This window comes from Salmo salar, unplaced genomic scaffold (genome assembly GCF_905237065.1).
Source record: "Salmo salar unplaced genomic scaffold, Ssal_v3.1, whole genome shotgun sequence".
NCBI lineage: Eukaryota > Metazoa > Chordata > Actinopteri > Salmoniformes > Salmonidae > Salmo > Salmo salar.
The window spans coordinates 2,501-27,500 of NW_025549243.1; the positions used below are offsets into that span (position 1 = coordinate 2,501).

The 25,000-nt window shown below is 39.6% G+C and overlaps 27 non-coding genes and 6 pseudogenes across 27 annotated transcripts in view; all 33 read left to right on the forward strand.

The window, feature by feature from the left end:
• Positions 1 to 95, forward strand: part of LOC123735963 (5S ribosomal RNA) — a 119-nt gene extending 24 nt beyond the window's left edge. Inside the window, exon 1 of the ribosomal RNA XR_006765845.1 lies at positions 1 to 95. This exon is cut by the window's left edge and continues 24 nt beyond it. This is a non-coding gene — a ribosomal RNA (5S ribosomal RNA).
• A 408-nt stretch (positions 96 to 503) lies between these two features.
• Positions 504 to 622, forward strand: LOC123735974 (5S ribosomal RNA). The gene has a single exon (XR_006765857.1). It is a non-coding gene; the product is annotated as a 5S ribosomal RNA (ribosomal RNA).
• Positions 623 to 2,194: 1,572 nt separating this feature from the next.
• Positions 2,195 to 2,313, forward strand: LOC123735985 (5S ribosomal RNA). The gene has a single exon (XR_006765868.1). It is a non-coding gene; the product is annotated as a 5S ribosomal RNA (ribosomal RNA).
• A 139-nt stretch (positions 2,314 to 2,452) lies between these two features.
• Positions 2,453 to 2,571, forward strand: LOC123735957 (5S ribosomal RNA). The gene has a single exon (XR_006765839.1). It is a non-coding gene; the product is annotated as a 5S ribosomal RNA (ribosomal RNA).
• Positions 2,572 to 2,710: 139 nt separating this feature from the next.
• Positions 2,711 to 2,829, forward strand: LOC123735996 (5S ribosomal RNA). The gene has a single exon (XR_006765879.1). It is a non-coding gene; the product is annotated as a 5S ribosomal RNA (ribosomal RNA).
• Positions 2,830 to 2,968: 139 nt separating this feature from the next.
• Positions 2,969 to 3,087, forward strand: LOC123736007 (5S ribosomal RNA). Its single transcript, XR_006765890.1, has one exon. It is a non-coding gene; the product is annotated as a 5S ribosomal RNA (ribosomal RNA).
• A 409-nt stretch (positions 3,088 to 3,496) lies between these two features.
• On the forward strand, positions 3,497 to 3,615 carry LOC123736018 (5S ribosomal RNA). Its single transcript, XR_006765893.1, has one exon. It is a non-coding gene; the product is annotated as a 5S ribosomal RNA (ribosomal RNA).
• Positions 3,616 to 3,754: 139 nt separating this feature from the next.
• Positions 3,755 to 3,873, forward strand: LOC123736029 (5S ribosomal RNA). The gene has a single exon (XR_006765894.1). It is a non-coding gene; the product is annotated as a 5S ribosomal RNA (ribosomal RNA).
• Positions 3,874 to 4,013: 140 nt separating this feature from the next.
• LOC123736040 (5S ribosomal RNA) lies at positions 4,014 to 4,132 on the forward strand. Its single transcript, XR_006765895.1, has one exon. It is a non-coding gene; the product is annotated as a 5S ribosomal RNA (ribosomal RNA).
• A 139-nt stretch (positions 4,133 to 4,271) lies between these two features.
• On the forward strand, positions 4,272 to 4,391 carry LOC123735975 (5S ribosomal RNA). Its single transcript, XR_006765858.1, has one exon. It is a non-coding gene; the product is annotated as a 5S ribosomal RNA (ribosomal RNA).
• A 409-nt stretch (positions 4,392 to 4,800) lies between these two features.
• LOC123736051 (5S ribosomal RNA) lies at positions 4,801 to 4,919 on the forward strand. The gene has a single exon (XR_006765896.1). It is a non-coding gene; the product is annotated as a 5S ribosomal RNA (ribosomal RNA).
• Positions 4,920 to 5,058: 139 nt separating this feature from the next.
• Positions 5,059 to 5,177, forward strand: LOC123736056 (5S ribosomal RNA). The gene has a single exon (XR_006765897.1). It is a non-coding gene; the product is annotated as a 5S ribosomal RNA (ribosomal RNA).
• Positions 5,178 to 5,585: 408 nt separating this feature from the next.
• On the forward strand, positions 5,586 to 5,704 carry LOC123736058 (5S ribosomal RNA). The gene has a single exon (XR_006765899.1). It is a non-coding gene; the product is annotated as a 5S ribosomal RNA (ribosomal RNA).
• A 139-nt stretch (positions 5,705 to 5,843) lies between these two features.
• LOC123736059 (5S ribosomal RNA) lies at positions 5,844 to 5,962 on the forward strand. The gene has a single exon (XR_006765900.1). It is a non-coding gene; the product is annotated as a 5S ribosomal RNA (ribosomal RNA).
• A 139-nt stretch (positions 5,963 to 6,101) lies between these two features.
• Positions 6,102 to 6,220, forward strand: LOC123736060 (5S ribosomal RNA). Its single transcript, XR_006765901.1, has one exon. It is a non-coding gene; the product is annotated as a 5S ribosomal RNA (ribosomal RNA).
• A 409-nt stretch (positions 6,221 to 6,629) lies between these two features.
• On the forward strand, positions 6,630 to 6,748 carry LOC123736061 (5S ribosomal RNA). Its single transcript, XR_006765902.1, has one exon. It is a non-coding gene; the product is annotated as a 5S ribosomal RNA (ribosomal RNA).
• A 139-nt stretch (positions 6,749 to 6,887) lies between these two features.
• On the forward strand, positions 6,888 to 7,005 carry LOC123735988 (5S ribosomal RNA). The gene has a single exon (XR_006765871.1). It is a non-coding gene; the product is annotated as a 5S ribosomal RNA (ribosomal RNA).
• Positions 7,006 to 7,144: 139 nt separating this feature from the next.
• LOC123736062 (5S ribosomal RNA) lies at positions 7,145 to 7,263 on the forward strand. Its single transcript, XR_006765903.1, has one exon. It is a non-coding gene; the product is annotated as a 5S ribosomal RNA (ribosomal RNA).
• A 409-nt stretch (positions 7,264 to 7,672) lies between these two features.
• Positions 7,673 to 7,791, forward strand: LOC123736063 (5S ribosomal RNA). Its single transcript, XR_006765904.1, has one exon. It is a non-coding gene; the product is annotated as a 5S ribosomal RNA (ribosomal RNA).
• Positions 7,792 to 7,930: 139 nt separating this feature from the next.
• Positions 7,931 to 8,048, forward strand: LOC123736022 (uncharacterized; annotated as a pseudogene).
• Positions 8,049 to 8,190: 142 nt separating this feature from the next.
• LOC123736017 (uncharacterized) lies at positions 8,191 to 8,309 on the forward strand (annotated as a pseudogene).
• Positions 8,310 to 20,218: 11,909 nt separating this feature from the next.
• On the forward strand, positions 20,219 to 20,335 carry LOC123736052 (uncharacterized; annotated as a pseudogene).
• Positions 20,336 to 20,744: 409 nt separating this feature from the next.
• Positions 20,745 to 20,863, forward strand: LOC123736064 (5S ribosomal RNA). Its single transcript, XR_006765905.1, has one exon. It is a non-coding gene; the product is annotated as a 5S ribosomal RNA (ribosomal RNA).
• A 409-nt stretch (positions 20,864 to 21,272) lies between these two features.
• LOC123736003 (5S ribosomal RNA) lies at positions 21,273 to 21,392 on the forward strand. Its single transcript, XR_006765886.1, has one exon. It is a non-coding gene; the product is annotated as a 5S ribosomal RNA (ribosomal RNA).
• A 139-nt stretch (positions 21,393 to 21,531) lies between these two features.
• Positions 21,532 to 21,650, forward strand: LOC123735989 (5S ribosomal RNA). The gene has a single exon (XR_006765872.1). It is a non-coding gene; the product is annotated as a 5S ribosomal RNA (ribosomal RNA).
• Positions 21,651 to 22,060: 410 nt separating this feature from the next.
• LOC123736013 (uncharacterized) lies at positions 22,061 to 22,179 on the forward strand (annotated as a pseudogene).
• Positions 22,180 to 22,588: 409 nt separating this feature from the next.
• On the forward strand, positions 22,589 to 22,707 carry LOC123736076 (5S ribosomal RNA). Its single transcript, XR_006765916.1, has one exon. It is a non-coding gene; the product is annotated as a 5S ribosomal RNA (ribosomal RNA).
• Positions 22,708 to 22,846: 139 nt separating this feature from the next.
• Positions 22,847 to 22,966, forward strand: LOC123736020 (uncharacterized; annotated as a pseudogene).
• Positions 22,967 to 23,374: 408 nt separating this feature from the next.
• On the forward strand, positions 23,375 to 23,493 carry LOC123736066 (5S ribosomal RNA). The gene has a single exon (XR_006765906.1). It is a non-coding gene; the product is annotated as a 5S ribosomal RNA (ribosomal RNA).
• Positions 23,494 to 23,632: 139 nt separating this feature from the next.
• On the forward strand, positions 23,633 to 23,751 carry LOC123735990 (5S ribosomal RNA). Its single transcript, XR_006765873.1, has one exon. It is a non-coding gene; the product is annotated as a 5S ribosomal RNA (ribosomal RNA).
• Positions 23,752 to 24,160: 409 nt separating this feature from the next.
• Positions 24,161 to 24,279, forward strand: LOC123736067 (5S ribosomal RNA). Its single transcript, XR_006765907.1, has one exon. It is a non-coding gene; the product is annotated as a 5S ribosomal RNA (ribosomal RNA).
• Positions 24,280 to 24,418: 139 nt separating this feature from the next.
• LOC123736027 (uncharacterized) lies at positions 24,419 to 24,537 on the forward strand (annotated as a pseudogene).
• Positions 24,538 to 24,946: 409 nt separating this feature from the next.
• LOC123736068 (5S ribosomal RNA) overlaps positions 24,947 to 25,000 on the forward strand; it is a 119-nt gene continuing 65 nt past the window's right edge. The window contains exon 1 of the ribosomal RNA XR_006765908.1: positions 24,947 to 25,000. This exon is cut by the window's right edge and continues 65 nt beyond it. This is a non-coding gene — a ribosomal RNA (5S ribosomal RNA).

Below are 25,000 nucleotides of genomic sequence, written 5' to 3' on the forward strand. Positions count from 1 at the left end.
ACGCCCGATCTCGTCTGATCTCGGAAGCTAAGCAGGGTCGGGCCTGGTTAGTACTTGGATGGGAGACCGCCTGGGAATACCAGGTGCTGTAAGCATTTTTGTCCACGAGGGTGTGCTCTTGCACTATTTCATCAGCAACACTGCCTTGGTGAGCATTTAATGATGAATTGACTAAATGCAGCTTCCTGCCTTTTTAATAGGATCAAATTTCCTTGTGTTTTCAATTAGCATCTGCCTTGTATTTATAAGACAAACAAGAATATTGTTGCTGAATGCAGCTTGTGTGTGCTTTGTGCTCCTTTGCCCTGTTCAAATGATGAAAGGAAATAAAGTTTGTATTTTATCCAACTACCTGTGCTAAAAAGTGATGGGAACAGTGTTTGTAATTTCTTCTACTTTTTCAGTGACACAAAGTTCAAGCTGCTTATCTAATTGGTGAAAATGCAATGTCTGTTTATGACACTCACTTTGACTATATATGTTGTAGCAAGAGATTGTTTCTCGCTTACGGCCATACCAGCCTGGGTACGCCCGATCTCGTCTGATCTCGGAAGCTAAGCAGGGTCGGGCCTGGTTAGTACTTGGATGGGAGACCGCCTGGGAATACCAGGTGCTGTAAGCATTTTGTCCACGAGGTGTGCTCTTGCACTATTTCATCAGCAACACTGCCTTGTGTTAACCTCTTGGGGCTAGGTGGGACGCTAGCGCACACCTGTGGTGCACTCCATCAACAGCAGGTGCATTTCAAGAGCGGCAAATTTGAATCCAAATAAATGTCAAAATTCAAATTTTTCAAAAATACAACTATGTTACACCATTTGAAAGATAAACATCTCCTTAATCTAACCACGTTTACGATTTCAAAAAGGTTTTGGCGAAAGCATAAATTTAGAGTATGTTAGGACAGTACATTTACAAGAGTTGTGTGTAATGTTTTGTCAAGTCAAAGACAGGGTCACCAAAACCATAAAACCAGCTAAAATGATACACTAACCTTTTACAATCTCCATCAGATGACACTCCTAGGACATTATGTTAGACAATGCATGCATTTTTAGTTCTATCAAGTTCATATTTATATACAAAAACAGCGTTTTACTATGACATTGATGTTGAGGAAATCGTTTCCCTCCAATAACCGGCAGTCAAGTCAGCGTCAGAAATTAAATAATTAAAATTAGAAAACATTGGTAAAATATTATATTGTCATTTAAAGAATTATAGATTTACATCTTTTGAACGCAATCAACTTGCCAGATTTAAAAATAACCTTACTGGGAAATCACACTTTGCAATAATCTGAGCACTGTGCCCAGAAAAATACGCGTTGCGATACAGACTAGACGTCATGTTGGGGAGATCTAAAATCGAAAATACTATGTAAATAATCCATTACCTTTGATTCTCTTCATCAGATGTCACTTCCAGGTATCACAGGTCCATAACGAATGTAGTTTTGTTCAAAAAAGCTCATCATTTATGTCCAAAAATCTCCGTCTCGTTAGCACATGATGTAAGCCAGCCGGACTTCTCGTCATGAACGAGGGGAAAAAATATATTTCCGTTCGTTCAAACATGTCAAACGTTGTATAGCATAAATCATTAGGGCCTTTTTTAACCAGAACATGAATAATATTCAAGGTGGACGAATGCATAGCCTTTTATAACGTATTGGAACGAGGGTACCCAACATGAAGTAGCGCGCCAGGTGTCTAATGGGACATCACCGTTCCATGGCTCTTGTTCGGTCAGATCTCCCTCCAGAAGACTCAAAACACTTTGTAAAGGCTGGTGACATCTAGTGGAAGCAATAGGAAGTGCCAAAATATTCCTAAACCCCTGTGTTTTTCAATGGGAGAGGTTTAAAGTCAATACAACACATCAGGTATCCACTTCCTGTCAGAAAATGTCTCAGGGTTTTGCCTGCCAAATGAGTTCTGTTATACTCACAGACACCATTCAAACAGTTTTGGAAACTTTAGAGTGTTTTCTATCCATATATAATAAGTATATGCATATTCTAGTTACTGGGTAGGATTAGTAACCAGATTAAATCGGGTACATATTTTTTATCCAGACGTGCAAATGCTGCCCCCTAGACCCAACAGGTTAAGCATTTAATGATGAATTGACTAAATGTCTGTTTTATCAGACTCACTTTGACTATATATGTTGTAGCAAGAGATTGTTTCTCGCTTACGGCCATACCAGCCTGGGTACGCCCGATCTCGTCTGATCTCGGAAGCTAAGCAGGGTCGGGCCTGGTTAGTACTTGGATGGGAGACCGCCTGGGAATACCAGGTGCTGTAAGCATTTTGTCCACGAGGGTGTGCTCTTGCACTATTTCATCAGCAACACTGCCTTGTATTAAGCATTTAATGATGAATTGACTAAATGTCTGTTTTATCAGACTCACTTTGACTATATATGTTGTAGCAAGAGATTGTTTCTCGCTTACGGCCATACCACCCTGGGTACGCCCGATCTCGTCTGATCTCGGAAGCTAAGCAGGGTCGGGCCTGGTTAGTACTTGGATGGGAGACCGCCTGGGAATACCAGGTGCTGTAAGCATTTTGTCCACGAGGGTGTGCTCTTGCACTATTTCATCAGCAACACTGCCTTGTATTAAGCATTTAATGATGAATTGACTAAATGTCTGTTTTATCAGACTCACTTTGACTATATATGTTGTAGCAAGAGATTGTTTCTCGCTTACGGCCATACCAGCCTGGGTACGCCCGATCTCGTCTGATCTCGGAAGCTAAGCAGGGTCGGGCCTGGTTAGTACTTGGATGGGAGACCGCCTGGGAATACCAGGTGCTGTAAGCATTTTGTCCACGAGGGTGTGCTCTTGCACTATTTCATCAGCAACACTGCCTTGTATTAAGCATTTAATGATGAATTGACTAAATGTCTGTTTTATCAGACTCACTTTGACTATATATGTTGTAGCAAGAGATTGTTTCTCGCTTACGGCCATACCAGCCTGGGTACGCCCGATCTCGTCTGATCTCGGAAGCTAAGCAGGGTCGGGCCTGGTTAGTACTTGGATGGGAGACCGCCTGGGAATACCAGGTGCTGTAAGCATTTTGTCCACGAGGGTGTGCTCTTGCACTATTTCATCAGCAACACTGCCTTGTAGTGAGCATTTAATGATGAATTGACTAAATGCAGCTTCCTGCCTTTTTAATAGGATCAAATTTCCTTGTGTTTTCAATTAGCATCTGCCTTGTATTTATAAGACAAACAAGAATATTGTTGCTGAATGCAGCTTGTGTGTGCTTTGTGCTCCTTTGCCCTGTTCAAATGATGAAAGGAAATAAAGTTTGTATTTTATCCAACTACCTGTGCTAAAAAGTGATGGGAACAGTGTTTGTAATTTCTTCTACTTTTTCAGTGACACAAAGTTCAAGCTGCTTATCTAATTGGTGAAAATGCAATGTCTGTTTATCACACTCACTTTGACTATATATGTTGTAGCAAGAGATTGTTTCTCGCTTACGGCCATACCAGCCTGGGTACGCCCGATCTCGTCTGATCTCGGAAGCTAAGCAGGGTCGGGCCTGGTTAGTACTTGGATGGGAGACCGCCTGGGAATACCAGGTGCTGTAAGCATTTTGTCCACGAGGGTGTGCTCTTGCACTATTTCATCAGCAACACTGCCTTGTATTAAGCATTTAATGATGAATTGACTAAATGTCTGTTTTATCAGACTCACTTTGACTATATATGTTGTAGCAAGAGATTGTTTCTCGCTTACGGCCATACCAGCCTGGGTACGCCCGATCTCGTCTGATCTCGGAAGCTAAGCAGGGTCGGGCCTGGTTAGTACTTGGATGGGAGACCGCCTGGGAATACCAGGTGCTGTAAGCATTTTGTCCACGAGGGTGTGCTCTTGCACTATTTCATCAGCAACACTGCCTTGTAGTAAGCATTTAATGATGAATTGACTAAATGGTCTGTTTTATCAGACTCACTTTGACTATATATGTTGTAGCAAGAGATTGTTTCTCGCTTACGGCCATACCAGCCTGGGTACGCCCGATCTCGTCTGATCTCGGAAGCTAAGCAGGGTCGGGCCTGGTTAGTACTTGGATGGGAGACCGCCTGGGAATACCAGGTGCTGTAAGCATTTTGTCCACGAGGGTGTGCTCTTGCACTATTTCATCAGCAACACTGCCTTGTATTAAGCATTTAATGATGAATTGACTAAATGTCTGTTTTATCAGACTCACTTTGACTATATATGTTGTAGCAAGAGATTGTTTCTCGCTTACGGCCATACCAGCCTGGGTACGCCCGATCTCGTCTGATCTCGGAAGCTAAGCAGGGTCGGGCCTGGTTAGTACTTGGATGGGGAGACCGCCTGGGAATACCAGGTGCTGTAAGCATTTTGTCCACGAGGGTGTGCCCTTGCACTATTTCATCAGCAACACTGCCTTGTAGTAAGCATTTAATGATGAATTGACTAAATGCAGCTTCCTGCCTTTTTAATAGGATCAAATTTCCTTGTGTTTTCAATTAGCATCTGCCTTGTATTTATAAGACAAACAAGAATATTGTTGCTGAATGCAGCTTGTGTGTGCTTTGTGCTCCTTTGCCCTGTTCAAATGATGAAAGGAAATAAAGTTTGTATTTTATCCAACTACCTGTGCTAAAAAGTGATGGGAACAGTGTTTGTAATTTCTTCTACTTTTTCAGTGACACAAAGTTCAAGCTGCTTATCTAATTGGTGAAAATGCAATGTCTGTTTATCACACTCACTTTGACTATATATGTTGTAGCAAGAGATTGTTTCTCGCTTACGGCCATACCAGCCTGGGTACGCCCGATCTCGTCTGATCTCGGAAGCTAAGCAGGGTCGGGCCTGGTTAGTACTTGGATGGGAGACCGCCTGGGAATACCAGGTGCTGTAAGCATTTTGTCCACGAGGGTGTGCTCTTGCACTATTTCATCAGCAACACTGCCTTGTATTAAGCATTTAATGATGAATTGACTAAATGTCTGTTTTATCAGACTCACTTTGACTATATATGTTGTAGCAAGAGATTGTTTCTCGCTTACGGCCATACCAGCCTGGGTACGCCCGATCTCGTCTGATCTCGGAAGCTAAGCAGGGTCGGGCCTGGTTAGTACTTGGATGGGAGACCGCCTGGGAATACCAGGTGCTGTAAGCATTTTGTCCACGAGGGTGTGCCCCTGCACTATTTCATCAGCAACACTGCCTTGTAGTAAGCATTTAATGATGAATTGACTAAATGCAGCTTCCTGCCTTTTAATAGGATCAAATTTCCTTGTGTTTTCAATTAGCATCTGCCTTGTATTTATAAGGCAAACAAGAATATTGTTGCTGAATGCAGCTTGTGTGTGCTTTGTGCTCCTTTGCCCTGTTCAAATGATGAAAGGAAATAAAGTTTGTATTTTATCCAACTACCTGTGCTAAAAGGTGATGGGAACAGTGTTTGTAATTTCTTCTACTTTTTCAGTGACACAAAGTTCAAGCTGCTTATCTAATTGGTGAAAATGCAATGTCTGTTTATCACACTCACTTTGACTATATATGTTGTAGCAAGAGATTGTTTCTCGCTTACGGCCATACCAGCCTGGGTACGCCCGATCTCGTCTGATCTCGGAAGCTAAGCAGGGTCGGGCCTGGTTAGTACTTGGATGGGAGACCGCCTGGGAATACCAGGTGCTGTAAGCATTTTGTCCACGAGGGTGTGCTCTTGCACTATTTCATCAGCAACACTGCCTTGTATTAAGCATTTAATGATGAATTGACTAAATGTCTGTTTTATCAGACTCACTTTGACTATATATGTTGTAGCAAGAGATTGTTTCTCGCTTACGGCCATACCAGCCTGGGTACGCCCGATCTCGTCTGATCTCGGAAGCTAAGCAGGGTCGGGCCTGGTTAGTACTTGGATGGGAGACCGCCTGGGAATACCAGGTGCTGTAAGCATTTTGTCCACGAGGGTGTGCTCTTGCACTATTTCATCAGCAACACTGCCTTGTATTAAGCATTTAATGATGAATTGACTAAATGTCTGTTTTATCAGACTCACTTTGACTATATATGTTGTAGCAAGAGATTGTTTCTCGCTTACGGCCATACCAGCCTGGGTACGCCCGATCTCGTCTGATCTCGGAAGCTAAGCAGGGTCGGGCCTGGTTAGTACTTGGATGGGAGACCGCCTGGGAATACCAGGTGCTGTAAGCATTTTGTCCACGAGGGTGTGCCCCTGCACTATTTCATCAGCAACACTGCCTTGTAGTGAGCATTTAATGATGAATTGACTAAATGCAGCTTCCTGCCTTTTTAATAGGATCAAATTTCCTTGTGTTTTCAATTAGCATCTGCCTTGTATTTATAAGACAAACAAGAATATTGTTGCTGAATGCAGCTTGTGTGTGCTTTGTGCTCCTTTGCCCTGTTCAAATGATGAAAGGAAATAAAGTTTGTATTTTATCCAACTACCTGTGCTAAAAAGTGATGGGAACAGTGTTTGTAATTTCTTCTACTTTTTCAGTGACACAAAGTTCAAGCTGCTTATCTAATTGGTGAAAATGCAATGTCTGTTTATCACACTCACTTTGACTATATATGTTGTAGCAAGAGATTGTTTCTCGCTTACGGCCATACCAGCCTGGGTACGCCCGATCTCGTCTGATCTCGGAAGCTAAGCAGGGTCGGGCCTGGTTAGTACTTGGATGGGAGACCGCCTGGGAATACCAGGTGCTGTAAGCATTTTGTCCACGAGGGTGTGCTCTTGCACTATTTCATCAGCAACACTGCCTTGTATTAAGCATTTAATGATGAATTGACTAAATGTCTGTTTTATCAGACTCACTTTGACTATATATGTTGTAGCAAGAGATTGTTTCTCGCTACGGCCATACCAGCCTGGGTACGCCCGATCTCGTCTGATCTCGGAAGCTAAGCAGGGTCGGGCCTGGTTAGTACTTGGATGGGAGACCGCCTGGGAATACCAGGTGCTGTAAGCATTTTGTCCACGAGGGTGTGCTCTTGCACTATTTCATCAGCAACACTGCCTTGTATTAAGCATTTAATGATGAATTGACTAAATGTCTGTTTTATCAGACTCACTTTGACTATATATGTTGTAGCAAGAGATTGTTTCTCGCTTACGGCCATACCAGCCTGGGTACGCCCGATCTCGTCTGATCTCGGAAGCTAAGCAGGGTCGGGCCTGGTTAGTACTTGGATGGGAGACCGCCTGGGAATACCAGGTGCTGTAAGCATTTTGTCCACGAGGGTGTGCCCCTGCACTATTTCATCAGCAACACTGCCTTGTAGTAAGCATTTAATGATGAATTGACTAAATGCAGCTTCCTGCCTTTTTAATAGGATCAAATTTCCTTGTGTTTTCAATTAGCATCTGCCTTGTATTTATAAGGCAAACAAGAATATTGTTGCTGAATGCAGCTTGTGTGTGCTTTGTGCTCCTTTGCCCTGTTCAAATGATGAAAGGAAATAAAGTTTGTATTTTATCCAACTACCTGTGCTAAAAAGTGATGGGAACAGTGTTTGTAATTTCTTCTACTTTTTCAGTGACACAAAGTTCAAGCTGCTTATCTAATTGGTGAAAATGCAATGTCTGTTTATCACACTCACTTTGACTATATATGTTGTAGCAAGAGATTGTTTCTCGCTTACGGCCATACCAGCCTGGGTACGCCCGATCTCGTCTGATCTCGGAAGCTAAGCAGGGTCGGGCCTGGTTAGTACTTGGATGGGAGACCGCCTGGGAATACCAGGTGCTGTAAGCATTTTGTCCACGAGGGTGTGCTCTTGCACTATTTCATCAGCAACACTGCCTTGTATTAAGCATTTAATGATGAATTGACTAAATGTCTGTTTTATCAGACTCACTTTGACTATATATGTTGTAGCAAGAGATTGTTTCTCGCTACGGCCATACCAGCCTGGGTACGCCCGATCTCGTCTGATCTCGGAAGCTAAGCAGGGTCGGGCCTGGTTAGTACTTGGATGGGAGACGGCCTGGGAATACCAGGTGCTGTAAGCATTTTGTCCACGAGGGTGTGCTCTTGCACTATTTCATCAGCAACACTGCCTTGAAGTAAGCATTTAATGATGAATTGACTAAATGAGCTCTGCTTTTTATCAGACTCACTTTGACTATATATGTTGTAGCAAGAGATTGTTTCGCTTACGCCATACCAGCCTGGTGTACGCCCGATCTCGTCTGATCTCGGAAGCTAAGCAGGGTCGGGCCTGGTTAGTACTTGGATGGGAGACCGCCTGGGAATACCAGGTGCTGTAAGCATTTTGTCCACGAGGGTGTGCTCTTGCACTATTTCATCAGCAACACTGCCTTGTAGTAAGCATTTAATGATGAATTGACTAAATGTCTGTTTTATCAGACTCACTTTGACTATATATGTTGTAGCAAGAGATTGTTTCTCGCTTACGGCCATACCAGCCTGGGGGCGCTAATCCTTGATTGGAGAAGTGACGACAGGTGCGAGTAATTGAGCTGTGAGTGTTTGCTTGAGAGTGTTTGCTCGAGAGCTATTTTCGTTTCTTTTTGGATTTTGCAATATAATTTATTGTTTTTTCATTTGGATAGTTTTTAGTTTTGTTTAGTTTTCCCCCCTGCAGTTTTGCTGCCTGGGGGAGGTTTTTTCGCTTTCATTTTTGATTTACAATGACGGACAACATGGCAACGACAAACGGAACGGACAAAGACAACGAAAATGCGCAACGGAAGGAAAACGAAAAAAGGAGGAATGAAATATGGAAAAGAATACACGGTGGCAATTGAGTTGGTGGGAGAAGAAAAGGTGACGACGATGGAATTACTACGAGCAATTAAGGAGACGTGTGGAGAGGTGGTGGGATGCCGAATGAAAGGAGATAAGAAATATGAAATTACGATGAGAAACGGAAAAGGTAAAGAACGGCTAATGGACGGTATACGGATAAAGGACAACAAGATACTGGCGAGAGATGTGAATATTAATGAATTGGTGGTGTCTTTTATGAATCTACCGGTATATATAGAAGATAAAGTGATACTGGACAAGTTGAGAAGCTGGGGAGTAACGGCCGTATCGGAGATAAGGAGGAGAGTTTGGCCTGGAACGGAGGTGGTTGACGGAACAAGGTTCTGTAAAGTTAAATTTACGGAAAAAGTCACATCATTGCCATATTCCACAAAAATTGAGACGCTGGAAGGAGCTGAATACTTCAGGGTGATCCATGACAAGCAGGTCAGAGTTTGTCGGTTGTGCATACAACCTGGGCACATAGTTAAAGATTGCCCTGAATTCAAGTGTTTCAAGTGCGGCAATCAAGGCCATTATGCGAGAGAGTGTGTCGGAGAGAAGGAAAGGAATGTTTGTGGAAGATGCAGAAAGAGATTGGCGGAGTGCAACTGTGGAGAAGTTATGACTGAAGAGGGGAGTCAAGTACTATTCGAGGAAGCAGTTGTATTGTCGGAAGAAGGAGAGGAAGATGGAGGAGATGATGTGGTGGAAGGTGGAGAGACGGAGGAAGGAAGAAGGGAGAAGAAGGAAGACCAGAAGATTAACGAAATTGGGAGCAGCATGGATTCGGAAATAAGAAGATGGAGTTTTCAGGCGGAGGGTGGGAGTGGACTGGGGGGAAGCTCGGGGGACTCACGGGTTTTAGGGGAAAGCACAGCACAAACAAGTAACTCGGGGGGTGAAGAAATGGAGAGGGTTTTAAGTTTAATGACAATAACAGAGACGGGTATGAACACGGGGAGCACAACGACGACAATATATGAGACGGAGATGAACAGGGAGCACAACGAACATTCCAGAAACGGCGATGAACACGGGGAGCACAACGCGACTACACATGAGACGGAGATGAACATTCCAGAAACGGCGGAGAACACGGGGAGCACAACGAACATTCCAGAATCGGCGATGAACACGGGGAGCACAACGGACGAGGGTGTAAAGAAGAAAAGTTGGCTGGATGAAATGGACTTGGAGGAGATATCGGACTCGGATGATGGGGAAAAGTTTGAAAGAATGAGAGGAGGATACAGGAAGAGGAAAGCAGCGGAGGGGGGGGAGAGAAAGGGTGGAAGAGGAAAGAAACTGGATAAAAGGTAGAGGATAATGAAATTATATTTTATAATTTTATTATTTATTAGTATGGTAACAATAATGTCGATAAATGCGAATGGGTTGAGAACAATAGGAAAATGTAATAGAATAGTACACATAAAGAATTCTGATATTTTATGTATTCAAGAGACGCACTGGGATAATATGTGTGTTTTAGAAGTACAGAAAATATGGAGGGATTTTATTTATGTAAACAATGGTAGGGGGAATTCATGTGGGGTTGCAATTTTAATAAGGAAGGATGTAGTAGAAAATGTGAAGAAGATATATAATGATAATAATGGGAGGATTTTAATTTTAGACTTTGAGTATATGAGTAGGGTTTTTAGGATTATAAATATTTATGCGCCGAATAATGAAATAGAGAGAAGGAATTTATTTTTAGAATTAGCGAAATGGTGCAAGGGAAACTGTATTTTAGTTGGGGATTTTAATGTAAAAATGGATAGACTAGATATGACAAGGGGAGCTATTTTTAGAAGTGACGTATCTAGGGGGTTTTAAGGAAGATGATGGTTGAAAACAATTTAATTGATATATGGAGGGAGGAGAATCCGAATAAGAGAGAATTTTCTAGAAGGCAGGTGGTTTTAGGGGAATTGAAACAGACACGGATAGATTTGGTTTTAGTAAATGAAGGGTTAAGGAATTTTATGAAGGATATTAAATATATTTTTACAACTTTTAGTGATCATGCTGGGTTAACATTTTCGGTGGGGTTAGATAAGGAAAGGAAAGGGGGGGAATATGGTGTATGAATGCAGGGTATCTAGGTGATGAGGAATACGGGAAACAACTTAAATCTTTGATAGAACATGAAATGGAGGATAAGCAAAAAGGGAATGATAAGTGCAAGTGGTGGGAAAATGTTAAAGAAAAAATAAAAGTTTTTAGTATTAGATATGCAAGGAAGCAGAGGAGTAGGATGACAAGAGCAGAAAATTATTTAAGAACAAAATTGAATGAAGAAATGAAGAAATGTGATAGTGATCCTGATTATACTATTGAAAAGTTTTTAGATTTAAAAGAAAAATTGAGCAAATGTGAAATAGATAAGTGTAAGGGTGCAATTATAAGAAGTAGGGCAAAATATGTTTTAGAAGGGGAGAAATGTACGTCGTTTTTTCTTGGTTTAGAGAAAACTAAACAGACGAAATCATATATTAGTGAGATTGAAAATGTAAAGGGTGAAGTGGTAAATGATTATGTTGAGATATTAGAAACTGTACAGAATTTTTATAAGGATTTATTTAAGAAAGGGGAGGTGGATGAGGGGTGTGTAAAAGAGATTTTAAGTAGTGTGGATGTGCAAATTGGTGTTGAGGATAAGCAAATGTGTGATAGGAAGATAACAATGGATGAAGTGAAAGATGCAATTAAGGGTTTACAAATAAATAAAAGTCCTGGAGTAGATGGACTAATTGCAGAGTTTTATAAAATGTATGAAAGTATTTTAGCACCTATTTTATTAGAAGTATATCAATATATGGAAGACAATAATACTGTTTCAGATTCCATGGTGACAGGGCTGATATCGATTTTATATAAAAATAAGGGGAGTAAATTGAAATTAGAAAATTATAGGCCAATTAGTTTATTAAACTCAGATTATAAGATTTTAGCTAAGATACTGGCAAATAGGATGAAGATGGTTTTAAATGATATTATAGCACCTACACAAAATTATAGTGTGCCTGGAAGAGATATAGCAGATACCATAACTACACTTAGAGATGTGATAAATAAAATGAATAGCGACAAGATGGGGGGATTGTTTTAAGTATAGATTTTAATAAAGCTTTTGACAGGGTGGAACATGATTTTATGTTTAGGGTACTGGAAAAGTATGGGTTTGGAAATGGAATTATAAGATGGATAAAATTATTATATAGAAAGGCTAAAAGTAGGGTTAAATGTAATGGGATTTTAACAGATTCTTTTATTCTTGAGAGGTCAGTGAGACAGGGGTGCCCTTTATCAGCTTTATTGTTTGTTTTATCGGTAGAACCCTTAGCGGCATACCTTAAAAAATATCATTTTATAAATTGTGTAGAGACTCCGCAAGGAGGTTTTAGTTTAATTCATCAATATGCAGACGATACCACAATTACAGTCAGAGATGAGGGAAGTGTTAAAAGGGTGATGGAGTGTTTTAAAGTATATGAGAAAGCCTCAGGAGCTAAAGTGAATATGGAGAAGTCAGTAATAATGTATGTTGGGAAGAATAATGAGGGGACTTTTCCTTTTAAGGTGGTAAATGATTATTTTAAGGTGTTAGGTGTGTTTTTAGGGGTGAAGGAACAAGAAGCTAGGGATCTGACATGGAGTGGGGTTATAAACAAAGTTAGGAAGGTAGTAAATATGTGGAGGGGGAGGGCTTTGAAATTAAAAGGGAAAGTAATTGTTGTAAATTCCTTGCTGATGTCAATTTTTATTCATGTAATGAACGTTTTAGATGTACCAGAATGGGTTTTATCTGAAATGAATATGATTTTAGTTGATTTTTTATGGGATGGGAAAGGAGCGAAAATTTCTTTTAAAACTTTGATTGCAGGTTATGAGGAGGGGGGTTTGAAGTTGGTAGATTTAAATGTGAGGAAAAAAGCAATTAGAGTTAAAATGGTACGGAAATATTTATATGGTGAACTAGATTATGGATGGAAAAGATTTTTTAAGGAGTATTTGCAGGAGGTTGGGAGGATGGGGGACAATGGTTTATTGATGTGCATGAAAAAGAAATGTTAAGTAATATACCATTGTTTTATAGAGAAGTGTTTGAAGCTTGGGGGAGTTTTTACCAAATATTTATTATGAGTGTACCATTTTAGACAATATTTTAAATCAGCCAATTTTCTTAAATCCCAAGATACAATATAATAATAAGATGTTGTTTTGTAAATATTTTATGAGGGCTGGGATGAGACAGATTGGGGATATTTTATACGAGGTCATTCCAGGGTTTCTTACTGTACAAGCGATTTATGATAATGTTTGTGAAGTGGAAGATGAAATAAGCAAAACTACAATAGAAAATATGTATAAGAGAATTTTAGGGTGTATTCCTGAAGAATGGGTGCTTTTAATAAATACAGAGGTGGTTGAGAGAGCTAAGGGTTTACCGGTTTTATATTATGAAAGTAATGGGGAGAAACATGTTTTATCAGGTTTGAAAGTTAAAAAGATTTATGAAAAATGTATTTTAAGAGAGATAAAAGCTCCTGCTTCAGAAAAAGTGTGGTCTAGGGTATTTGTAAATATAGATGTAAAATCAATATGGAAGAATGTCAATGTCAAATATAATTCTATAGAATGTGAAGATAATGATTTTAAATTGAAACATAATAGGATTTTTACGAACGTGGTTTTACATCAAATAAATAGAGACATTAAAAGAGAATGTGATATTTGTGGTACGGAGGTGGAAAATTTTATGCACTTTTTTATTGAATGTAGTAGATTACAAGGGTTTCATGAGTTTATAAAGGGGCTTTTAGAACAACATTGGGGAGAAGATATTGTAAATGGGGTTGAGTGGAGGAGGTTGTTTCTATTTGGTATAAATGGAAAAAGCAAAGTTTTTAATATTAATTTGATGAATTTTGTTCTTAGCCATGCTAGATACGCTGTAAGACAAAGAAGGAATTTAGGACATTATGAAGGGAAAATTGTGAGTGTGGAGGTTTTATTTAAAAGTATTTTAGAGAAAGATATTGAACTAATATATAAATATGGAGGATGTAATTTTGAAAAACTGTTTGTGTGGGGGAGCACTTTTATCGAAATTGATCAAAATGGAAAACTTGCTTTTAATTATTAATTGGTTTTATTTTTAATTGGGTTTTATTTTCTTTTCTTTTTGATTTTGTAAAAGGATGAATTGTTCATCCTTTTTATTATTATTGTTTGAATATTGTAAATATTATGTGTTTTTTCATAATAAAAGATTAAAAAAAAAAAGTACGCCTGATCTCGTCTGATCTCGGAAGCTAAGCAGGGTCGGGCCTGGCTAGTACTTGGATGGGAGACGGCCTGGGAATACCAGGTGCTGTAAGCATTTTGTCCACGAGGGTGTGCTCTTGCACTATTTCATCAGCAACACTGCCTTGTAGTAAGCATTTAATGATGAATTGACTAAGTGTCTGTTTTATCAGACTCACTTTGACTATATATATTGTAGCAAGAGATTGTTTCTCGCTTACGGCCATACCAGCCTGGGGGCGCTAATCCTTGATTGGAGAAGTGACGACAGGTGCGAGTAATTGAGCTGTGAGTGTTTGCTTGAGAGTGTTTGCTCGAGAGCTATTTTCGTTTCTTTTTGGATTTTGCAATATAATTTATTGTTTTTTCATTTGGATAGTTTTTAGTTTTGTTTAGTTTTCCCCTGCAGTTTTGCTGCCTGGGGGAGGTTTTTTCGCTTTCATTTTTGATTCACAATGACGGACAACATGGCAACGACAAACGGAACGGACAAAGACAACGAAAATGCGCAACGGAAGGAAAACGAAAAAGGAGGAATGAAATATGGAAAAGAATACACGGTGGCAATTGAGTTGGTGGGAGAAGAAAAGGTGACGACGATGGAATTACTACGAGCAATTAAGGAGACGTGTGGAGAGGTGGTGGGATGCCGAATGAAAGGAGATAAGAAATATGAAATTACGATGAGAAACGGAAAAGGTAAAGAACGGCTAATGGACGGTATACGGATAAAGGACAACAAGATACTGGCGAGAGATGTGAATATTAATGAATTGGTGGTGTCTTTTATGAATCTACCGGTATATATAGAAGATAAAGTGATACTGGACAAGTTGAGAAGCTGGGGAGTAACGGCCGTATCGGAGATAAGGAGGAGAGTTTGGCCTGGAACGGAGGTGGTTGACGGAACAAGGTTCTGTAAAGTTAAATTTACGGAAAAAGTCACATCATTGCCATATTCCACAAAAATTGAGACGCTGGAAGGAGCTGAATACTTCAGGGTGATCCATGACAAGCAGGTCAGAGTTTGTCGATTGTGCATACAACCTGGGCACATAGTTAAAGATTGCCCTGAATTCAAGTGTTTCAAGTGCGGCAATCAAGGCCATTATGCGAGAGAGTGTGTCGGAGAGAAGGAAAGGAATGTTTGTGGTAGATGCAGAAAGAGATTGGCGGAATGCAACTGTGGAGAAGTTATGACTGAAGAGGGGAGTCAAGTACTATTCGAGGAAGCAGTTGTATTGTCGGAAGAAGGAGAAGAAGATGGAGGAGATGATGTGGTGGAAGGTGGAGAGACGGAGGAAGGAAGAAGGGAGAAGAAGGAAGACCAGAAGATTAACGAAATTGGGAGCAGCATGGATTCAGAAATAAGAAGATGGAGTTTTCAGGAGGAGGGGGGGAGTGGACTGGGGGGAAGCTCGGGGGACTCACAGGTTTTAGGGGAAAGCACAGCACAAACAAGTAACTCGGGGGTGAAGAAATGGAGAGGGTTTTAAGTTTAATGACAATAACAGAGACGGGTATGAACACGGGGAGCACAACGACGACAATATATGAGACGGAGATGAACACGGGGAGCACAACGAACATTCCAGAAACGGCGATGAACACGGGGAGCACAACGACGACTACACATGAGACGGAGATGAACATTCCAGAAACGGCGGAGAACACGGGGAGCACAACAAACATTCCAGAATCGGCGATGAACACGGGGAGCACAACGGACGAGGGTGTAAAGAAGAAAAGTTGGCTGGATGAAATGGACTTGGAGGAGATATCGGACTCGGATGATGGGGAAAAGTTTGAAAGAATGAGAGGAGGATACAGGAAGAGGAAAGCAGCGGAGGGGGGGGAGAGAAAGGGTGGAAGAGGAAAGAAACTGGATAAAAGGTAGAGGATAATGAAATTATATTTTATAATTTTATTATTTATTAGTATGGTCACAATAATGTCGATAAATGCGAATGGGTTGAGAACAATAGGAAAATTTAATAGAATAGTACACATAAAGAATTCTGATATTTTATGTATTCAAGAGAAGCACTGGGATAATATGTGTGTTTTAGAAGTACAGAAAATATGGAGGGATTTTATTTATGTAAACAATGGTAGGGGGAATTCATGTGGGGTTGCAATTTTAATAAGGAAGGATGTAGTAGAAAATGTGAAGAAGATATATAATGATAATAATGGGCGGATTTTAATTTTAGACTTTGAGTATATGAGTAGGGTTTTTAGGATTATAAATATTTATGCGCCGAATAATGAAATAGAGAGAAGGAATTTATTTTTAGAATTAGCGAAATGGTGCAAGGGAAACTGTATTTTAGTTGGGGATTTTAATGTAAAAATGGATAGACTAGATATGACAAGGGGAGCTATTTTTAGAAGTGACGTATCTAGGGGGGTTTTAAGGAAGATGATGGTTGAAAACAATTTAATTGATATATGGAGGGAGGAGAATCCGAATAAGAGAGAATTTTCTAGAAGGCAGGTGGTTTTAGGGGAATTGAAACAGACACGGATAGATTTGGTTTTAGTAAATGAAGGGTTAAGGAATTTTATGAAGGATATTAAATATATTTTTACAACTTTTAGTGATCATGCTGGGTTAACATTTTCGGTGGGGTTAGATAAGGAAAGGAAAGGGGGGGAATATGGTGTATGAATGCAGGGTATCTAGGTGATGAGGAATACGGGAAACAACTTAAATCTTTGATAGAAGATGAAATGGAGGATAGGCAAAAAGGGAATGATAAGTGCAAGTGGTGGGAAAATGTTAAAGAAAAAATAAAAGTTTTTAGTATTAGATATGCAAGGAAGAAGAGGAGTAGGATGACAAGAGCAGAAAATTATTTAAGAACAAAATTGAATGAAGAAATGAAGAAATGTGATAGTGATCCTGATTATACTATTGAAAAGTTTTTAGATTTAAAAGCAAAATTGAGCAAATGTGAAATAGATAAGTGTAAGGGTGCAATTATAAGAAGTAGGGCAAAATATGTTTTAGAAGGGGAGAAATGTACGTCGTTTTTTCTTGGTTTAGAGAAAACTAAACAGATGAAATCATATATTAGTGAGATTGAAAATGTAAAGGGTGAAGTGGTAAATGATTATGTGGAAATATTAGAAACTGTACAGAATTTTTATAAGGATTTATTTAAGAAAGGGGAGGTGGATGAGGGGTGTGTAAAAGAGATTTTAAGTAGTGTGGATGTGCAAATTGGTGTTGAGGATAAGCAAATGTGTGATAGGAAGATAACAATGGATGAAGTGAAAGATGCAATTAAGGGTTTACAAATAAATAAAAGTCCTGGAGTAGATGGACTAATTGCAGAGTTTTATAAAATGTATGAAAGTATTTTAGCACCTATTTTATTAGAAGTATATCAATATATGGAAGACAATGATACTGTTTCAGATTCCATGGTGACAGGGCTGATATCGATTTTATATAAAAATAAGGGGAGTAAACTGAAATTAGAAAATTATAGGCCAATTAGTTTATTAAACTCAGATTATAAGATTTTAGCTAAGATACTGGCAAATAGGATGAAGATGGTTTTAAATGATATTATAGCACCTACACAAAATTATAGTGTGCCTGGAAGAGATATAGCAGATACCATAACTACACTTAGAGATGTGATAAATAAAATGAATAGTGATAAGATAGGGGGGATTGTTTTAAGTATAGATTTTAATAAAGCTTTTGACAGGGTGGAACATGATTTTATGTTTAGGGTACTGGAAAAGTATGGGTTTGGAAATGGAATAATAAGATGGATAAAATTATTATATAGAAAGGCTAAAAGTAGGGTTAAATGTAATGGGGTTTTAACAGATTCTTTTATTCTTGAGAGGTCAGTGAGACAGGGGTGCCCTTTATCAGCTTTATTGTTTGTTTTATCGGTAGAACCCTTAGCGGCATACCTTAAAAAGATCATTTTATAAATTGTGTAGAGACTCCGCAAGGAGGTTTTAGTTTAATTCATCAATATGCAGACGATACCACAATTACAGTCAGAGATGAGGGAAGTGTTAAAAGGGTGATGGAGTGTTTTAAAGTATATGAGAAAGCCTCAGGAGCTAAAGTGAATATGGAGAAGTCAGTAATAATGTATGTTGGGAAGAATAATGAGGGGACTTTTCCTTTTAAGGTGGTAAATGATTATTTTAAGGTGTTAGGTGTGTTTTTAGGGGTGAAGGAACAAGAAGCTAGGGATCTGACATGGAGTGGGGTTATAAATAAAGTTAGGAAGGTAGTAAATATGTGGAGGGGGAGGGCTTTGAAATTAAAAGGGAAAGTAATTGTTGTAAATTCCTTGCTGATGTCAATTTTTATTCATGTCATGAACGTTTTAGATGTACCAGAATGGGTTTTATCTGAAATGAATATGATTTTAGTTGATTTTTTATGGGATGGGAAAGGAGCGAAAATTTCTTTTAAAACATTGATTGCAGGTTATGAGGAGGGGGGGTTTGAAGTTGGTGGATTTAAATGTAAGGAAAAAAGCAATTAGAGTTAAAATGGTACGGAAATATTTATATGGTGAACTAGATTATGGATGGAAAAGATTTTTTAAGGAGTATTTGCAGGAGGTTGGGAGGATGGGGGACAATGGTTTATTGATGTGCATGAAAAAAGAAATGTTAAGTAATATACCATTGTTTTATAGAGAAGTGTTTGAAGCTTGGGGGGAGTTTTTACCAAATATTTATTATGAGTGTACCATTTTAGACAATATTTTAAATCAGCCAATTTTCTTAAATCCCAAGATACAATATAATAATAAGATGTTGTTTTGTAAATATTTTATGAGGGCTGGGATGAGACAGATTGGGGATATTTTATACGAGGTCATTCCAGGGTTTCTTACTGTACAAGCGATTTATGATAATGTTTGTGAAGTGGAAGATGAAATAAGCAAAACTACAGTAGAAAATATGTATAAGAGAATTTTAGGGTGTATTCCTGAAGAATGGGTGCTTTTAATAAATACAGAGGTGGTTGAGAGAGCTAAGGGTTTACCGGTTTTATATTATGAAAGTAATGGGGAGAAACATGTTTTATCAGGTTTGAAAGTTAAAAAGATTTATGAAAAATGTATTTTAAGAGAGATAAAAGCTCCTGCTTCAGAAAAAGTGTGGTCTAGGGTATTTGTAAATATAGATGTAAAATCAATATGGAAGAATGTCAATGTCAAATATAATTCTATAGAATGTGAAGATAATGATTTTAAATTGAAACATAATAGGATTTTTACGAACGTGGTTTTACATCAAATAAATAGAGACATTAAAAGAGAATGTGATATTTGTGGTACGGAGGTGGAAAATTTTATGCACTTTTTTATTGAATGTAGTAGATTACAAGGGTTTCATGAGTTTATAAAGGGGCTTTTAGAACAACATTGGGGAGAAGATATTGTAAATGGGGTTGAGTGGAGGAGGTTGTTTCTATTTGGTATAAATGGAAAAAGCAAAGTTTTTAATATTAATTTGATGAATTTTGTTCTTAGCCATGCTAGATACGCTGTAAGACAAAGAAGGAATTTAGGACATTATGAAGGGAAAATTGTGAGTGTGGAGGTTTTATTTAAAAGTATTTTAGAGAAAGATATTGAACTAATATATAAATATGGAGGATGTAATTTTGAAAAACTGTTTGTGTGGGGGAGCACTTTTATCGAAATTGATCAAAATGGAAAACTTGCTTTTAATTATTAATTGGTTTTATTTTCTTTTCTTTTTTTTGATTTTGTAAAAGGATGAATTGTTCATCCTTTTTTATTATTATTGTTTGAATATTGTAAATATTATGTGTTTTTTCATAATAAAAGATAAAAAAAAAGGTACGCCCGATCTCGTCTGATCTCGGAAGCTAAGCAGGGTCGGGCCTGGTTAGTACTTGGATGGGAGACCGCCTGGGAATACCAGGTGCTGTAAGCATTTTGTCCACGAGGGAGTGCTCTTGCACTATTTCATCAGCAACACTGCCTTGTAGTAAGCATTTAATGATGAATTGACTAAATGTCTGTTTTATCAGACTCACTTTGACTATATATGTTGTAGCAAGAGATTGTTTCTCGCTACGGCCATATCAGCCTGGGTCGCCCGATCTCGTCTGATCTCGGAAGCTAAGCAGGGTCGGGCCTGGCTAGTACTTGGATGGGAGACGGCCTGGGAATACCAGGTGCTGTAAGCATTTTGTCCACGAGGGTGTGCTCTTGCACTATTTCATCAGCAACACTGCCTTGTAGTAAGCATTTAATGATGAATTGACTAAATGCAGCTTCCTGCCTTTTTAATAGGATCAAATTTCCTTGTGTTTTCAATTAGCATCTGCCTTGTATTTATAAGACAAACAAGAATATTGTTGCTGAATGCAGCTTGTGTGTGCTTTGTGCTCCTTGGCCCTGTTCAAATGATGAAAGGAAATAAAGTTTGTATTTTATCCAACTACCTGTGCTAAAAAGTGATGGGAACAGTGTTTGTAATTTCTTCTACTTTTTCAGTGACACAAAGTTCAAGCTGCTTATCTAATTGGTGAAAATGCAATGTCTGTTTATGAGACTCATTTTGACTATATATGTTGTAGCAAGAGATTGTTTCTCGCTTACGGCCATACCAGCCTGGGTACGCCCGATCTCGTCTGATCTCGGAAGCTAAGCAGGGTCGGGCCTGGTTAGTACTTGGATGGGAGACCGCCTGGGAATACCAGGTGCTGTAAGCATTTTGTCCACGAGGGTGTGCTCTTGCACTATTTCATCAGCAACACTGCCTTGTAGTAAGCATTTAATGATGAATTGACTAAATGCAGCTTCCTGCCTTTTTAATAGGATCAAATTTCCTTGTGTTTTCAATTAGCATCTGCCTTGTATTTATAAGACAAACAAGAATATTGTTGCTGAATGCAGCTTGTGTGTGCTTTGTGCTCCTTGGCCCTGTTCAAATGATGAAAGGAAATAAAGTTTGTATTTTATCCAACTACCTGTGCTAAAAAGTGATGGGAACAGTGTTTGTAATTTCTTCTACTTTTTCAGTGACACAAAGTTCAAGCTGCTTATCTAATTGGTGAAAATGCAATGTCTGTTTATCGCACTCACTTTGACTATATATGTTGTAGCAAGAGATTGTTTCTCGCTTACGGCCATACCAGCCTGGGTACCGCCCGATCTCGTCTGATCTCGGAAGCTAAGCAGGGTCGGGCCTGCTTAGTACTTGGATGGGAGACCGCCTTGGAATACCAGGTGCTGTAAGCATTTTGTCCACGAGGGTGTGCTCTTGCACTATTTCATCAGCAACACTGCCTTGTAGTAAGCATTTAATGATGAATTGACTAAATGTCTGTTTTATCAGACTCACTTTGACTATATATGTTGTAGCAAGAGATTGTTTCTCGCTTACGGCCATATCAGCCTGGGTACGCCCGATCTCGTCTGATCTCGGAAGCTAAGCAGGGTCGGGCCTGGCTAGTACTTGGATGGGAGACGGCCTGGGAATACCAGGTGCTGTAAGCATTTTGTCCACGAGGGTGTGCTCTTGCACTATTTCATCAGCAACACTGCCTTGTAGTAAGCATTTAATGATGAATTGACTAAATGCAGCTTCCTGCCTTTTTAATAGGATCAAATTTCCTTGTGTTTTCAAATTAGCATCTGCCTTGTATTTATAAGACAAACAAGAATATTGTTGCTGAATGCAGCTTGTGTGTGCTTTGTGCTCCTTGGCCCTGTTCAAATGATGAAAGGAAATAAAGTTTGTATTTTATCCAACTACCTGTGCTAAAAAGTGATGGGAACAGTGTTTGTAATTTCTTCTACTTTTTCAGTGACACAAAGTTCAAGCTGCCTATCTAATTGGTGAAAATGCAATGTCTGTTTATCAGACTCACTTTGACTATATATGTTGTAGCAAGAGATTGTTTCTCGCTTACGGCCATATCAGCCTGGGTACGCCCGATCTCGTCTGATCTTGGAAGCTAAGCAGGGTCGGGCCTGGCTAGTACTTGGATGGGAGACGGCCTGGGAATACCAGGTGCTGTAAGCATTTTGTCCACGAGGGTGTGCTCTTGCACTATTTCATCAGCAACACTGCCTTGTAGTAAGCATTTAATGATGAATTGACTAAATGCAGCTTCCTGCCTTTTTAATAGGATCAAATTTCCTTGTGTTTTCAATTAGCATCTGCCTTGTATTTATAAGACAAACAAGAATATTGTTGCTGAATGCAGCTTGTGTGTGCTTTGTGCTCCTTGGCCCTGTTCAAATGATGAAAGGAAATAAAGTTTGTATTTTATCCAACTACCTGTGCTAAAAAGTGATGGGAACAGTGTTTGTAATTTCTTCTACTTTTTCAGTGACACAAAGTTCAAGCTGCTTATCTAATTGGTGAAAATGCAATGTCTGTTTATCAGACTCATTTTGACTATATATGTTGTAGCAAGAGATTGTTTCTCGCTTACGGCCATACCAGCCTGGGTACGCCCGATCTCGTCTGATCTCGGAAGCTAAGCAGGGTCGGGCCTGGTTAGTACTTGGATGGGAGACCCCCTGGGAATACCAGGTGCTGTAAGCATTTTGTCCACGAGGGTGTGCTCTTGCACTATTTCATCAGCAACACTGCCTTGTATTAAGCATTTAATGATGAATTGACTAAATGTCTGTTTTATCAGACTCACTTTGACTATATATGTTGTAGCAAGAGATTGTTTCTCGCTTACGGCCATATCAGCCTGGGTACGCCCGATCTCGTCTGATCTCGGAAGCTAAGCAGGGTCGGGCCTGGCTAGTACTTGGATGCGGAGACGGCCTGGGAATACCAGGTGCTGTAAGCATTTTGTCCACGAGGGTGTGCTCTTGCACTATTTCATCAGCAACACTGCCTTGTAGTAAGCATTTAATGATGAATTGACTAAATGCAGCTTCCTGCCTTTTTAATAGGATCAAATTTCCTTGTGTTTTCAATTGCATCTGCCTTGTATTTATAAGACAAACAAGAATATTGTTGCTGAATGCAGCTTGTGTGTGCTTTGTGCTCCTTGGCCCTGTTCAAATGATGAAAGGAAATAAAGTTTGTATTTTATCCAACTACCTGTGCTAAAAAGTGATGGGAACAGTGTTTGTAATTTCTTCTACTTTTTCAGTGACACAAAGTTCAAGCTGCTTATCTAATTGGTGAAAATGCAATGTCTGTTTATCAGACTCACTTTGACTATATATGTTGTAGCAAGAGATTGTTTCTCGCTTACGGCCATACCAGCCTGGGTACGCCCGATCTCGTCTGATCTCGGAAGCTAAGCAGGGTCGGGCCTGGTTAGTACTTGGATGGGAGACCGCCTGGGAATACCAGGTGCTGTAAGCATTTTGTCCACGAGGGTGTGCTCTTGCACTATTTCATCAGCAACACTGCCTTGTAGTAAGCATTTAATGATGAATTGACTAAATGTCTGTTTTATCAGACTCACTTTGACTATATATGTTGTAGCAAGAGATTGTTTCTCGCTTACGGCCATATCAGCCTGGGTACGCCCGATCTCGTCTGATCTCGGAAGCTAAGCAGGGTCGGGCCTGGCTAGTACTTGGATGGGAGACGGCCTGGGAATACCAGGTGCTGTAAGCATTTTGTCCACGAGGGTGTGCTCTTGCACTATTTCATCAGCAACACTGCCTTGTAGTAAGCATTTAATGATGAATTGACTAAATGCAGCTTCCTGCCTTTTTAATAGGATCAAATTTCCTTGTGTTTTCAATTAGCATCTGCCTTGTATTTATAAGACAAACAAGAATATTGTTGCTGAATGCAGCTTGTGTGTGCTTTGTGCTCCTTGGCCCTGTTCAAATGATGAAAGGAAATAAAGTTTGTATTTTATCCAACTACCTGTGCTAAAAAGTGATGGGAACAGTGTTTGTAATTTCTTCTACTTTTTCAGTGACACAAAGTTCAAGCTGCTTATCTAATTGGTGAAAATGCAATGTCTGTTTATCAGACTCACTTTGACTATATATGTTGTAGCAAGAGATTGTTTCTCGCTTACGGCCATACCAGCCTGGGTACGCCCGATCTCGTCTGATCTCGGAAGCTAAGCAGGGTCGGGCCTGGTTAGTACTTGGATGGGAGACCGCCTGGGAATACCAGGTGCTGTAAGCATTTTGTCCACGAGGGTGTGCTCTTGCACTATTTCATCAGCAACACTGCCTTGTATTAAGCATTTAATGATGAATTGACTAAATGTCTGTTTTATCAGACTCACTTTGACTATATATGTTGTAGCAAGAGATTGTTTCTCGCTTACGGCCATATCAGCCTGGGTACGCCCGATCTCGTCTGATCTCGGAAGCTAAGCAGGGTCGGGCCTGGCTAGTACTTGGATGCGAGACGGCCTGGGAATACCAGGTGCTGTAAGCATTTTGTCCACGAGGGTGTGCTCTTGCACTATTTCATCAGCAACACTGCCTTGTAGTAAGCATTTAATGATGAATTGACTAAATGCAGCTTCCTGCCTTTTTAATAGGATCAAATTTCCTTGTGTTTTCAAATAGCATCTGCCTTGTATTTATAAGACAAACAAGAATATTGTTGCTGAATGCAGCTTGTGTGTGCTTTGTGCTCCTTGGCCCTGTTCAAATGATGAAAGGAAATAAAGTTTGTATTTTATCCAACTACCTGTGCTAAAAAGTGATGGGAACAGTGTTTGTAATTTCTTCTACTTTTTCAGTGACACAAAGTTCAAGCTGCTTATCTAATTGGTGAAAATGCAATGTCTGTTTATCAGACTCACTTTGACTATATATGTTGTAGCAAGAGATTGTTTCTCGCTTACGGCCATACCAGCCTGGGTACGCCCGATCTCGTCTGATCTCGGAAGCTA